General features: G+C 40.9%; 1 pseudogene; it reads left to right on the top strand.

Annotated features, from left to right (window-relative positions):
- LOC111763223 (zinc finger protein 350-like) overlaps positions 1-1,038 on the top strand; it is a 33,277-nt pseudogene extending 32,239 nt beyond the window's left edge.
- The last annotated feature ends 10,264 nt before the right edge of the window (positions 1,039-11,302 follow it).

Raw genomic sequence — 11,302 nt, forward strand, 5'->3', positions numbered from 1 at the left:
CTCTATTTGAGAACACAGCAGGACTGCCAGGGATGAGAATCCAACCCTTCCCATTCATTCTGTGGGTCTCCACCCATGATACAACACATTATGACAAGATAAACACTCACATGCTCCCTTGAAGCCTGCCCAGGTGTGCCGTGTCCTGCATGCCCCACAAATCCAACATCCTAAACCAGTAACCCTCCCATATCATATTGCCAAAGGAAATGAAATCAAATTTAAGTTCAGCCAACCAGACCAGAAGTTATGAAATAAAGACCACTGCTGAATGTAATGGAGATGGAAAGTCCTTTCTCTATGCAAAGCACTAGCAAGTTCATACTGAAATTAAAGTTTCTGTAAGTGGAAAACCCATCAGCACCACTTGTCAACTCATTAAGCATCAGAGAGCTCACAAAATTGAGAAACCCCATATATGCGGTAAATGTGGGGATGCCTTCCCAGGAAGTCTCGGCTCCACTAATCATCAGAGAATTCATCCAAGAGAGAAACCTCCTGGATGCAGAATATGTGGTAAAGCATATACCACAAAGTCCTGGCTCACTGAACACAAGAACTTACACAGGAGAAGAACGTTACGAATGTTCTGCATGTGGCAAAGCCTTTTATAGGAAGGGAGAGCTCATTACCCACAAGAGAATTGAAAAAGCAGAGAAACCTCATAGATGCAGTGAATGTGGCAAAGGCTTCCTCATTAAATAACATCTCATTAAATATCAGAAAACTCATACAGGAGAGAAACCCCATTGTGCAATGACTGTGGAAAAGGCTTCATCCAGAAAGTCTGTTTCATTGGGCATCGGTGAATTCGCACTGGATAGAAACCTTATATATGCAGTGAAGGTGCACAAGGCTTCATCCAGAAGACAGGCCTCATATCCCATCAAGAGATTTCACACAGGAAAGATTCTCCATGTACACAGTGAATGTGGAAAATGCTGTTCATAGAAGTCAGGACTCATTAAACATCAGAAAATTCACACAGGAGAGAAACCCCATGAATGTAGTGAATGCAGGAAAGCATTATCACAATGAAGCAGGTTTTTGTACATAAAATAACTCATACAGAGAGAAACCCTATGAATGGATTGAGTGTGGGAAAGCTTTTGAATGCAAGTCTTGCCTTACTATATATAAGAGAATACACATGAGTGAGAAATATGTAGGTTCGGTCAAGGTTGGAAATCCTTGTGCAGAGAATGACAGCTCATTACGTACAGGCGAAACCGTGTTAACATGCCAGAAAACCTATTAATACGGTGCCTGCAGAAATGCCTTCTGTGATCCCTCAGCTATCATTAAACATCAGTGGACTAGCAAATGGAAATGTAGTCCTTTTGGAACAGCCTCTGGCCAGATGAGCACCCTCAGGAAGCAACTGAGAATTTAAGAAACCTTCCTCATGCAGCGAATGTAGTAGTGCCTTCATGTGACAAAAGACCCATAAGAGAGAAACTCAGATATATTATATGTAGAAAACAGTTGGGCAAAACTTTTTGACTCACTATATGACCAGTAAGTATAGAAATCACATAGATGCAGATACCGGGAAAGTCTGATACACTTATCCTACATAAATCTATACAGAAATTTGGAGACATAATCTAGTGTTAAACAGGACACATACACACGAGCTGTTAGATTTTGTCAACTAATACCTGGAATGCCTGGTATCATCTAAATGAAGCAAAAAGAGATAAGATCATTGGTATCTGAACGTTGCTAAAAATTAAAACTTTATAGTAGGTTGGTAGGAAAGGAACAATATTTGAATAGTGGAGTTTGGAGCACATATGTCAGTTCAATTTTCCCAGAAGAATGTGAAGAAGGATCCATTGAAACCTGGGACCTACATAAATTTTAGGATCTTACATTATACCGAGGCTCCTAGCAACAATAGCCTTACATTCAATCTATGCATTCATTCAGTAAATATTTATCAAGTACCTAGTTTGTAACTGTTTCACCTTTCAGTGGTGAACAAAGCAGAAATGTCATTGCCCTTCTGGAATGGACATTGGGTAAGCTAGATCATTTGTAGCTGTTACTTTTTACTCCATGTAACATAGTCAGAGGATGTAAACATCCACATTATGTGAAGGTGGACACAGAGTAATTAGAATTTTTGTGATTTGGATGAGGTAGAGTTTAAAAAAAATCCTAAAATATTTTTTTCCCAAGGGACAGAATATGATTTGACCTGAGGGGTGGGGGCGGGGGTGGGGAAGGATTGCTATGAACAATGTTTATGCAACCCAGGAGTCTAAATTTCTTAACAGATTTGTGCTAATTCAATTGACGCTAGCCACATGTGACAATTTAAATATAAATTAATTTTAAAATTTAGTATTCTTTCAAACCATGATGGCTTCTAGAATCATATTCCTCATGACATAGAAGAATAAAAATTATTATTTATTGACTTGAAAAAATGAAGGTGAGTGAACTAGAGTCAGAATATTTTCTCACTGTATGGGATTAGCCATTGGATGGCAGTTCTAAAGAACAGAGTTGTCCCCAAAAATGTGTGTGTGGGTGTGTGGAGGGGGGGGCTTAAAGAGGGTCAGTGTCTGAATATAAAAGGGACAGAGCAGAAAAAGGAAAAGATCCCCAGAATACACAGAATAAAAAGGAATGAAGCCTCAGTCTAAGAAGGAAGAAAGTAGAGGAGGTCAAAGGAGCTAAGACTCCTTTGGGAGGTTTTGTTGAAAAATGCTTATATTTATTTGTTCATAGTCCTATCGTATTTGAGACTTGCCGTTATTTCAAAGTTCCCAGTTTTGTGAGCTGCTGAATTAGGACATATGATTTCTCCTATCTTCATCATTCTAACTCTTCTGTGAGTGGCGCTGTTGTCCTCTCTCTTTCCAGAGTTCTCTCCCTTGGCCCAATGAAGTTAACATATCCTGCTCAGAACCTGGGAGTCCTGCTTATAGAACAAAATTAAAATTTACCGTGAGTGCCCATCTCAGAATTCCATCACAAATGCTAGAATATCAGGTACTTCACTCCAACAAATATTTTAAGTACCTAAACTGTGGCAGGTACTGTTGTAAAAACTGGGAATATATTAGTGAGGGGGGGGGAAAGAGGCTAAGTAACTGCTTGCAGTTAGTGAGGCAGGCAGGCAGTAAAAGATATAATATAAGGTAGCAATTAGGGTTTTGAAGAAAATCCAAGATACTATGTACACAAAGGAGCTACTTAAGAGTTTTCTGAAGATGGTGGCTGAGTGAGCTTGCCTTGCCGTCTCTCCTGGGAAGAGGCAGCTGGGCACTGCTGGAGGTTCTCCGGGACCAGGCTTTTTCAGGATTTTTTCAGGGCAGGAAGTGTCTGGACATCGATTTGGTGGGAAGGTAATGGAAAGGATTGGTCTATAAGATATAATTTGGGACTTTTCAGGAGGGGGAGGCAAGATGGCAGCTGAGTGAACTTCCCGGTTACTAGCTCCTGGGGGGAATCGGCTGGGAGGCGTCGGAGACTCTTTGGGGCCGGCTGTTTCGGGATTTTTCCTGGTCCGGAGGTATCTGGACATCGATTTGGAGGGAAGGTAACAGAGAGGATCCATCTGTGAAATATACACGGAGATCCCAGCTACGAGTGGAGGACTCCCTCCTTGGGTAGGCGAAGCCGAGGCAGCTAGCACTGCGGCGGGTGGCGGGCGGGAGAGCCGAGCCGCGCTGTGCCGTGGCGGGCGGCGGGTGAAGGAGCCGAGCCCAGCCGAGCCTAGCCGCGCTGCGGCGGGCGGCGGGCGGGAGAGCCAAGCCGCGCTGCGCCGCGGCGGCGGGCGGTGGGCGGGGAAGCCGACTCCGGCCGAGCCCGGCTGAGCTGCGGCGGGCGGGGGGGCCGAGCCCAGCTGAGCTCGGCCGAGCCCAGCCGTGCCGCGCCGGGCGGCGAGCGGGAGAGCCGAGCCACGCTGCGCCGCGCCGGGCAGCGGGCGGGAAAGCCGAGCCCAGCTGAGCCCAGCCGAGCCGCGGCGGGAGGGGAAGCCGAGCCCAGCCGAGCCGTGGTGGGCGGCAGGCGGGGGACCAGAGCCCAGCCGAGCCCAGCCGAGACCAGCTGAGCCGCGGCGGGCGGCGGGCGGGGGACCGGGGCCGGCTGAGCCCAGCCGAGCCTGGCGGCGGGGTTTCTGTTCTTTGGGTTTTTTTGTTTGTTTGTTTGTTTTGTTTTCTTTATTTTTTTATTTTTTGTTATTGTTGTTCTTGTTGTTTTTTTTTTTCAATCCTCTCTTTCTTGTCCCCAATATTCTTCTTATACTATTTTACCTTAACAATACAATAGGTCCTACAGGAAATACCTCACATTTGCTGGGTTTCCTCACCCTCCACTGCCTCATTTCTCTGTGAATAGATTTAGCCTATCTACACTATCCCCTTTCCCCTACAACTTGATATCCTCCACCATCTGCTATCTCTCCTATATTCCATCTCCCTTTCTTTGATCCACAAAGTGTCTAACTCTTAATTTCTAATACCTTTGCTTAGTTTTCCATCTGGTATTCGTCCCTGAAACTATTACCTTTCTTTTCTCTTTCCCTCTCTCACGAAAACAATAGCCTCTTAGTACGTACCACATTCCTCCCATATTCAGTCGTCTACCTCATTATAGGTACTTTCCCACTACTATAACTCTACACAATTTACATGATCTAACCTCCATCCTCCCAGAACTCATATTGTTGCTTTGTAAACATATATCACCAATACTACTTCACACTTTTTCCTTCCTTACACAATTGACTTTCCCCAGCACTAATACTTTCCTTTAAAGTGAGCTTAACTAGCAATAAGAAATTGGAATAAGAAGAACAAAGTGACAAAGAGAAGATATAACACTTACGCAAAAACAACAGCTAATTAATCTCCAAGACTAGACAAAGAAGCTAAGGAACTGATTAAACCCGTCAAGAAAAAATGTTGACAAGACAGCAACAAAAATCTACAAACCAAACCAGTAATCAGGAAAACATGGCTGAATCCAATCAACAAACTGAAAATCAGGAAGGGGGGCAGGACTTCGCACAAGCAATGAAAGATCTCAGAACATTTATCACCGACAAATTTGATGAAGTAATGAAAGAGGTTAACAGCGTGAAGACAACACTTGGAGGGGAAATTGCAGACATGCGCAAAAAAATAACAGATATGATGGAAATGAACACCACAATTCAAGAAATAAAAAATACACTTGCAGCAAATATCAGCAGACTAGAAGAGGCAGAGCAGAGAATTAGTGATGTGGAAGACAGTGCACTGGAAATCAAACAGATAGTAGAAGTGGTCCATAAAAAGGTAGAAAAAATCCAGATAGGACTTAGGGACCTGAATGATAACGCAAAACGCTCAAACATACGTATTATAGGCATTCCAGAAGGAGAAGAGAAGGGAAAGGGGTCAGAAGGAGTGTTGCAGGAAATAATGAATGAAAACTTCCCAAATCTACTGAAAGAGACAGATGTACATATCCAAGAAGCACAGCGCACTCCACTGGTCATAAACCCCAACAGGCACACACCAAGACATATACTTGTCAAATTATCCAATGCTCAACACAAAGAAAAAATTCTAAAAGCAGCAAGAGAAAAGAAAACCATCACATACAAGGGAAACTCCATAAGATTAAGTGCTGATTTCTCATCTGAAACGATGGAGGCAAGAAGGCAGTGGTATGATATAGTCAAGGTACTAAAGGAAAAAAATCTCCAACCAAGAATACTCTATCCAGCTAAACTAGCATTCAAAAATGATGGAGAGTTCAAAATATTCACAGATAAACAGAAACTGAAAGAGTATATCAACAAGAAACCTCCCCTTCAAGAAATTCTTAAGGGAATTCTGCAGGAAGAAAGGAAAAAACAGGACAGTCAGAGATGGAGGAGAGTGTAAAAGCAACAAGAAAGACAAAAATAGAAGGGGAAAATAAAATAATACAAACAAAATATAACAAACACAAATCCAACCAAAATATGGCTACCATAAATAACTCTCTAAACGTAATAACACTGAATGTCAACGGATTAAACTCACCTATCAAAAGATTCAGACTGGGACACTGGAAAAGGAAATACGACCCATCTATATGCTGCCTACAAGAGACACATCTTAGACCCAGAGACTCATGGAGGTTGAAAGTGAATGGCTGCAAAACAATCATACAAGCAAACAACAACCAAAAAAAGGCAGGAGTAGCTATATTAATATCAGACAAAATAGACTTTAAATGCGAAACAATTGTGAGAGACAAAGAAGGATACTATATTTTAGTGAAAGGGACAATTTGTCAAGAAGATCGAACAATCATAAATATTTATGCTCCTAACAAGGGCGCCTCTAAATATGTGAGGCAAACGCTGGAAAAACTAAGTGAAAGAATAGATGCATCTACAATTATAGTGGGGGATTTTAATACACCACTATCAACTCTGGACAGAACATCTCAAAAGAGAATCACTAAAGAAACAAAACATTTGAACAGTATATTAGAAGAGCTGGATCTAATAGACATATATAGATCATTACACCCAAACACAGCAGGATATACATTTTTCTCAAGCGCACATGGAACATTCTCCAAGATTGACCATATGCTAGGCCACAAAGAAAGGCTTAATGAATTCAGAAAGATCAAAATCATACAAAACAATATCTCTGACCACAGTGGAGTCAAGCTGGAAATTTGCAAGGGACAGAGACCCAGACTTCACACGACAATTTGGAAATTAAACAGCACACTCTTAGAAAAACAGTGGGTCAAAGAGGAAATCTCAAAAGAAATCAATGACTACCTTGAAACAAATGAAAATGATAACACAACATACCAAAATTTATGGGATGCAGCAAAAGCAGTACTGAGAGGGAAATTTATAGCCATAAATTCATATATCAAAAAAGAAGAAAGAGCAGAAATTGAAGAATTAACTGCACATTTGAAGGAATTAGAAAAACAACAACAAAGTAACCCAACAGGAAGAAGAAGGAAGGAAATAACAAAGATAAGAGCAGAACTAAATGAAATAGAAAATAAGAAAGCACTTGAAAAAATAAACAAGACCAAGAGCTGGTTTTTTGAGAAGATCAACAAAATTGACAAACCTTTAGCGAGACTAACAAAGAAAAAAAGAGAAAAGATGCAAATACACAAAATAAGAAATGAGAAAGGTGATATCACCACTGACCCCACAGAAATAAAGACTATCATAAGAGGATACTTTGAAAAACTATATTCCAACAAAAATGACAATTTAGAGGAAATGGACAAATTCCTAGAAATACATAAGCAGCCCATACTGACGAAAGAAGAAATTGATGATCTTAACAAACCAATCACAAGCAAAGAGATAGAATCAGTCATTAAAAATCTCCCAACTAAGAAGAGCCCAGGGCCAGACGGCTTCACAGGTGAATTCTACAAAACATTCCGGAAAGAACTAACACCAATCCTGTTGAAACTATTCCAAAAAATCAAAACAGAAGGAACACTGCCTAATTCCTTCTATGATGCCAACATTACCCTAGTACCAAAGCCAAACAAAGACACCACAAGAAAGGAAAATTACAGACCAATTTCTCTAATGAACCTAGACGCAAAAATTCTTAACAAAATACTTGCTAATCGTATTCAACAACACATTAAACGAATTATACACCATGACCAAGTGGGATTTATCCCAGGTATGCAAGGATGGTTCAACATAAGAAAATCAATCAATGTAATACACCATATAAACAGATTGAGAGAAAAAAACCACATGATTATATCTATAGATGCAGAAAAGGCATTTGACAAAATACAGCACCCCTTCCTGATAAAAACACTCCAAAAGATCGGAATACAAGGAAACTTTTTGAACATGATAAAGAGTATATATGAAAAACCTAAAGCCAACATTGTTTACAATGGCGAAATCCTGAAATCCTTCCCTCTAAAATCAGGAACAAGACAAGGATGCCCATTGTCTCCACTCCTATTTAACATTGTCTTGGAAGTACTGGCTCGAGCACTGAGACAAGAACCAGATATAAAAGGCATTCAAATTGGAAGGGAAGAAGTCAAAATTTCATTATTTGCAGATGACATGATCCTATATATAGAAAACCCTGAGAGATCTTCAACAAAGCTCCTAGAACTCATAAATGAGTTTAGCAAAGTCGCAGGTTATAAGATCAATGCGCAAAAATCAGTAGCATTTCTATACACCAATAATGAGCAAGATCAGGAGGAAATCAAGAAACAAATACCATTCACAATAGTAAATAAAAAAATCAAATACTTAGGAATAAATTTAACTAAAGAGGTAAAAAACTTATACATCGAGAACTATACAAGATTGTTCAAGGAAATCAAAGAAGACCTAAATAAATGGAAGAATATTCCCTGTTCATGGATAGGAAGACTGAATATTATTAAGATGTCTATCCTACCAAAACTGATCTACACATTCAATGCAATCCCAATAAAAATCAACACAGCCTTCTTTAAGGAACTAGAAAAACTAACTATGAATTTTATTTGGAATAAAAAGAGGCCCCGAATAGCCAAAGACATATTGAAAAAGAAAAACGAAATAGGAGGAATCACACTTCCTGACTTCAAAACATACTACAAAGCTACAGTAGTGAAAACAGCATGGTACTGGCATAAGGAGAGACACACAGACCAATGGAATCGAACTGAAAGTTCAGATATAGAACCTCATGTATATAGCCATATAATATTCGATAAAGCCACCAAACCCTCTCAACTGGGAGAGAATGGCCTATTCAACAAATGGTGCCTGGAGAACTGGATAGCCATATGTAGAAGAATGAAAGAGGATTACCATCTCACTCCTTATACAAAGATCAACTCAAGATGGATCAAAGACCTAAATATAAGAGCCAAGACCATAAAGACCTTAGAAAGCAGTGTAGGGAAACATCTACAGGACCTTGTAATAGGAAATGGCTTCATGAATATCACACCAAAAGCACGAGCAGCAAAAGAACAAATAGATAAATGGGACTACCTCAAAATTAAAGCCTTCTGCACCTCAAAGGAGTTTGTCAAGAAAGTAAAAAGGGAACCCACACAATGGGAGAAAATATTTGGCAACCATATATCTGATAAGAGACTTATAACTTGCATATATAAAGAACTCATATATCTTGAAAACAAAAAGATAAACAACCCATTTAAAAAATGGGAAAAAGATTTAAACAGACACTTCTCCAAAGAAGAAATACAAATGGCTAAAAAGCACATGAAAAAATGCTCCAAATCCCTAGCTATCAGGGAAATGCAAATCAAAACTACAATGAGATACCATCTTACTCCCATAAGATTGGCAGCCATGAAAAAAACAGTAGAATACAAATGCTGGAGAGGATGTGAAGAAAGGGGAACACTCATCCATTGCTGGTGGGAATGCAGAAGGATCCAACCATTCTGGAGGACAGTTTGGCAGTTTCTCAAAAAATTATCCATAGATTTGCCATATGACCCAGCAATACCACTGCTGGGTATATACCCATCAGATCTGAAAACAAGGACACAAACTGATATATGTACACCAATGTTCATAGCAGCATTGTTCACCATCGCCAAAAGTTGGAATCAATCCAAAAGTCCATCAACAGATGAGTGGATCAATAAAATGTGGTATATACACACAATGGAATACTACTCAGCTGTAAGAACCAATACACTACAATCGCACGTGATAACATGGATGAACCTTGAGAATCTTATGTTAAGTGAAGCAACCCAGGCATTGAAGGACAAATACTATATGACCTCAATGATATGAAATAGGTTAACTGCCTCAGAGAGCTAGAGTCTGGAAAAGTGGCTTACTGGAAATCGGGGGGTGGAGGAAGGATGTGAGTTAATGTCTGTAGGGGTGGAATCTGTGATGAGCTGGGGGTAAGTATGAGCACAAAGAAGGGACAAAATGGGGGCAAGGGGTTACCTTCGGGTGGGGTTTTCTGGGTTTGAGGGGGGCTGGGGATGGGAAGAGGGGTAATATGGTCCAAGAAATAGGTGGGAGGGAGGGGCAACATACAAACATGGGAGAGTGCCAGAAGTTCACTGAGAACTAAATGTTGAGTAAAACGTATCAAAGTATAAGTAGGAGGGTCACCTGGTTAGGACGCTCAGCGGGTATGGTCTGATGCGGGACGGACTCCGGAGGGAATAGCTGAAGGCTCATTTTGCCAAGGTGGGTTCTACCATTGGGTGGGGTGGACCCATATCCTGGGGAAGACTAATGCCATCGAATAGAGAGAACTGTATCTCTCGTGAGAAAGGACGGCTCCCAGGGCATTAGATTGGCAGGCATTGTGGGCCCTAAGGGGAGGGGAAAATGGACGTGCAATGGATAGAACAAAGGTAAATAAGGGGGCAAAAGAGGAGTTATGTGAGAGTACACGAGGATGAATATAAAACAGCTAATATTACACCAAAAACATATAGGGGACGACAGACTAATAATGAAAACCATAAGACAAAACATAGGATAACTAAAAAATGTAGAAAACTGTACAACCTAAAGTATGGACCACATAGTAAGCACAAATGTTACCTTGTTTGAAAACTATAGTTTCGGAATCTGTACATCAGTTTCAGGAAATATGATATGAATAAGTTAAAAGATTATTGCTGTGGAAGGGAAAAGGTTTTATGGTGGATCTGGGGAAATACTGTATATGGTATATATGAATTTTGGTGATCTAAGACTCTTCTGAAGCTGACATTATGTTGGGATTCACTTTACGGGAAGTTTTGGATCACAGAGTGGTTCAACAATGGCAGCGGAGGAATACTGATATGGGATGTTATTGACAGGATATATATGGTTGACAGGGAGTTATACAGGGCATATGCCCAGGGTATATGGTAATGTCTATATATACTCATAGTGGAAACAATTAAAAACAACAGCTGGGGGGGTACTGGGCTCCTGGCCGGGAGGTCACTGTTGTGGGCCCTGGGAGAGCAGCGGCAATCCTCCAGGTGCAACGGCAAGAACCAGGAAGGAAGGAGGGCCCAACAGTGGGCTCTTGATACTAATGGCTACACTTTTGAGCCTATGCACCTGCAATAAGAACAAGGCCTAGAGTAGCATTGTGCCTGGGGGTTTCCTCCTGACAGCCTTCATGTTACTCAAATGTGGCCACTCTCACAGCCAAACTCAGCGTGTAGATGTGATGCATTCCCCCCAGCGTGGGACACGACACCCGGGGATGAGCCTCCCTGGCACCGAGGGATCATTACCACATACCAGCTGAAGAAGCAACTAGAAAATGACCTTGAATTAAAGATT

The sequence above is a fragment of the Dasypus novemcinctus genome, chromosome 18, assembly GCF_030445035.2.
Source record: "Dasypus novemcinctus isolate mDasNov1 chromosome 18, mDasNov1.1.hap2, whole genome shotgun sequence".
Taxonomy (NCBI): domain Eukaryota; kingdom Metazoa; phylum Chordata; class Mammalia; order Cingulata; family Dasypodidae; genus Dasypus; species Dasypus novemcinctus.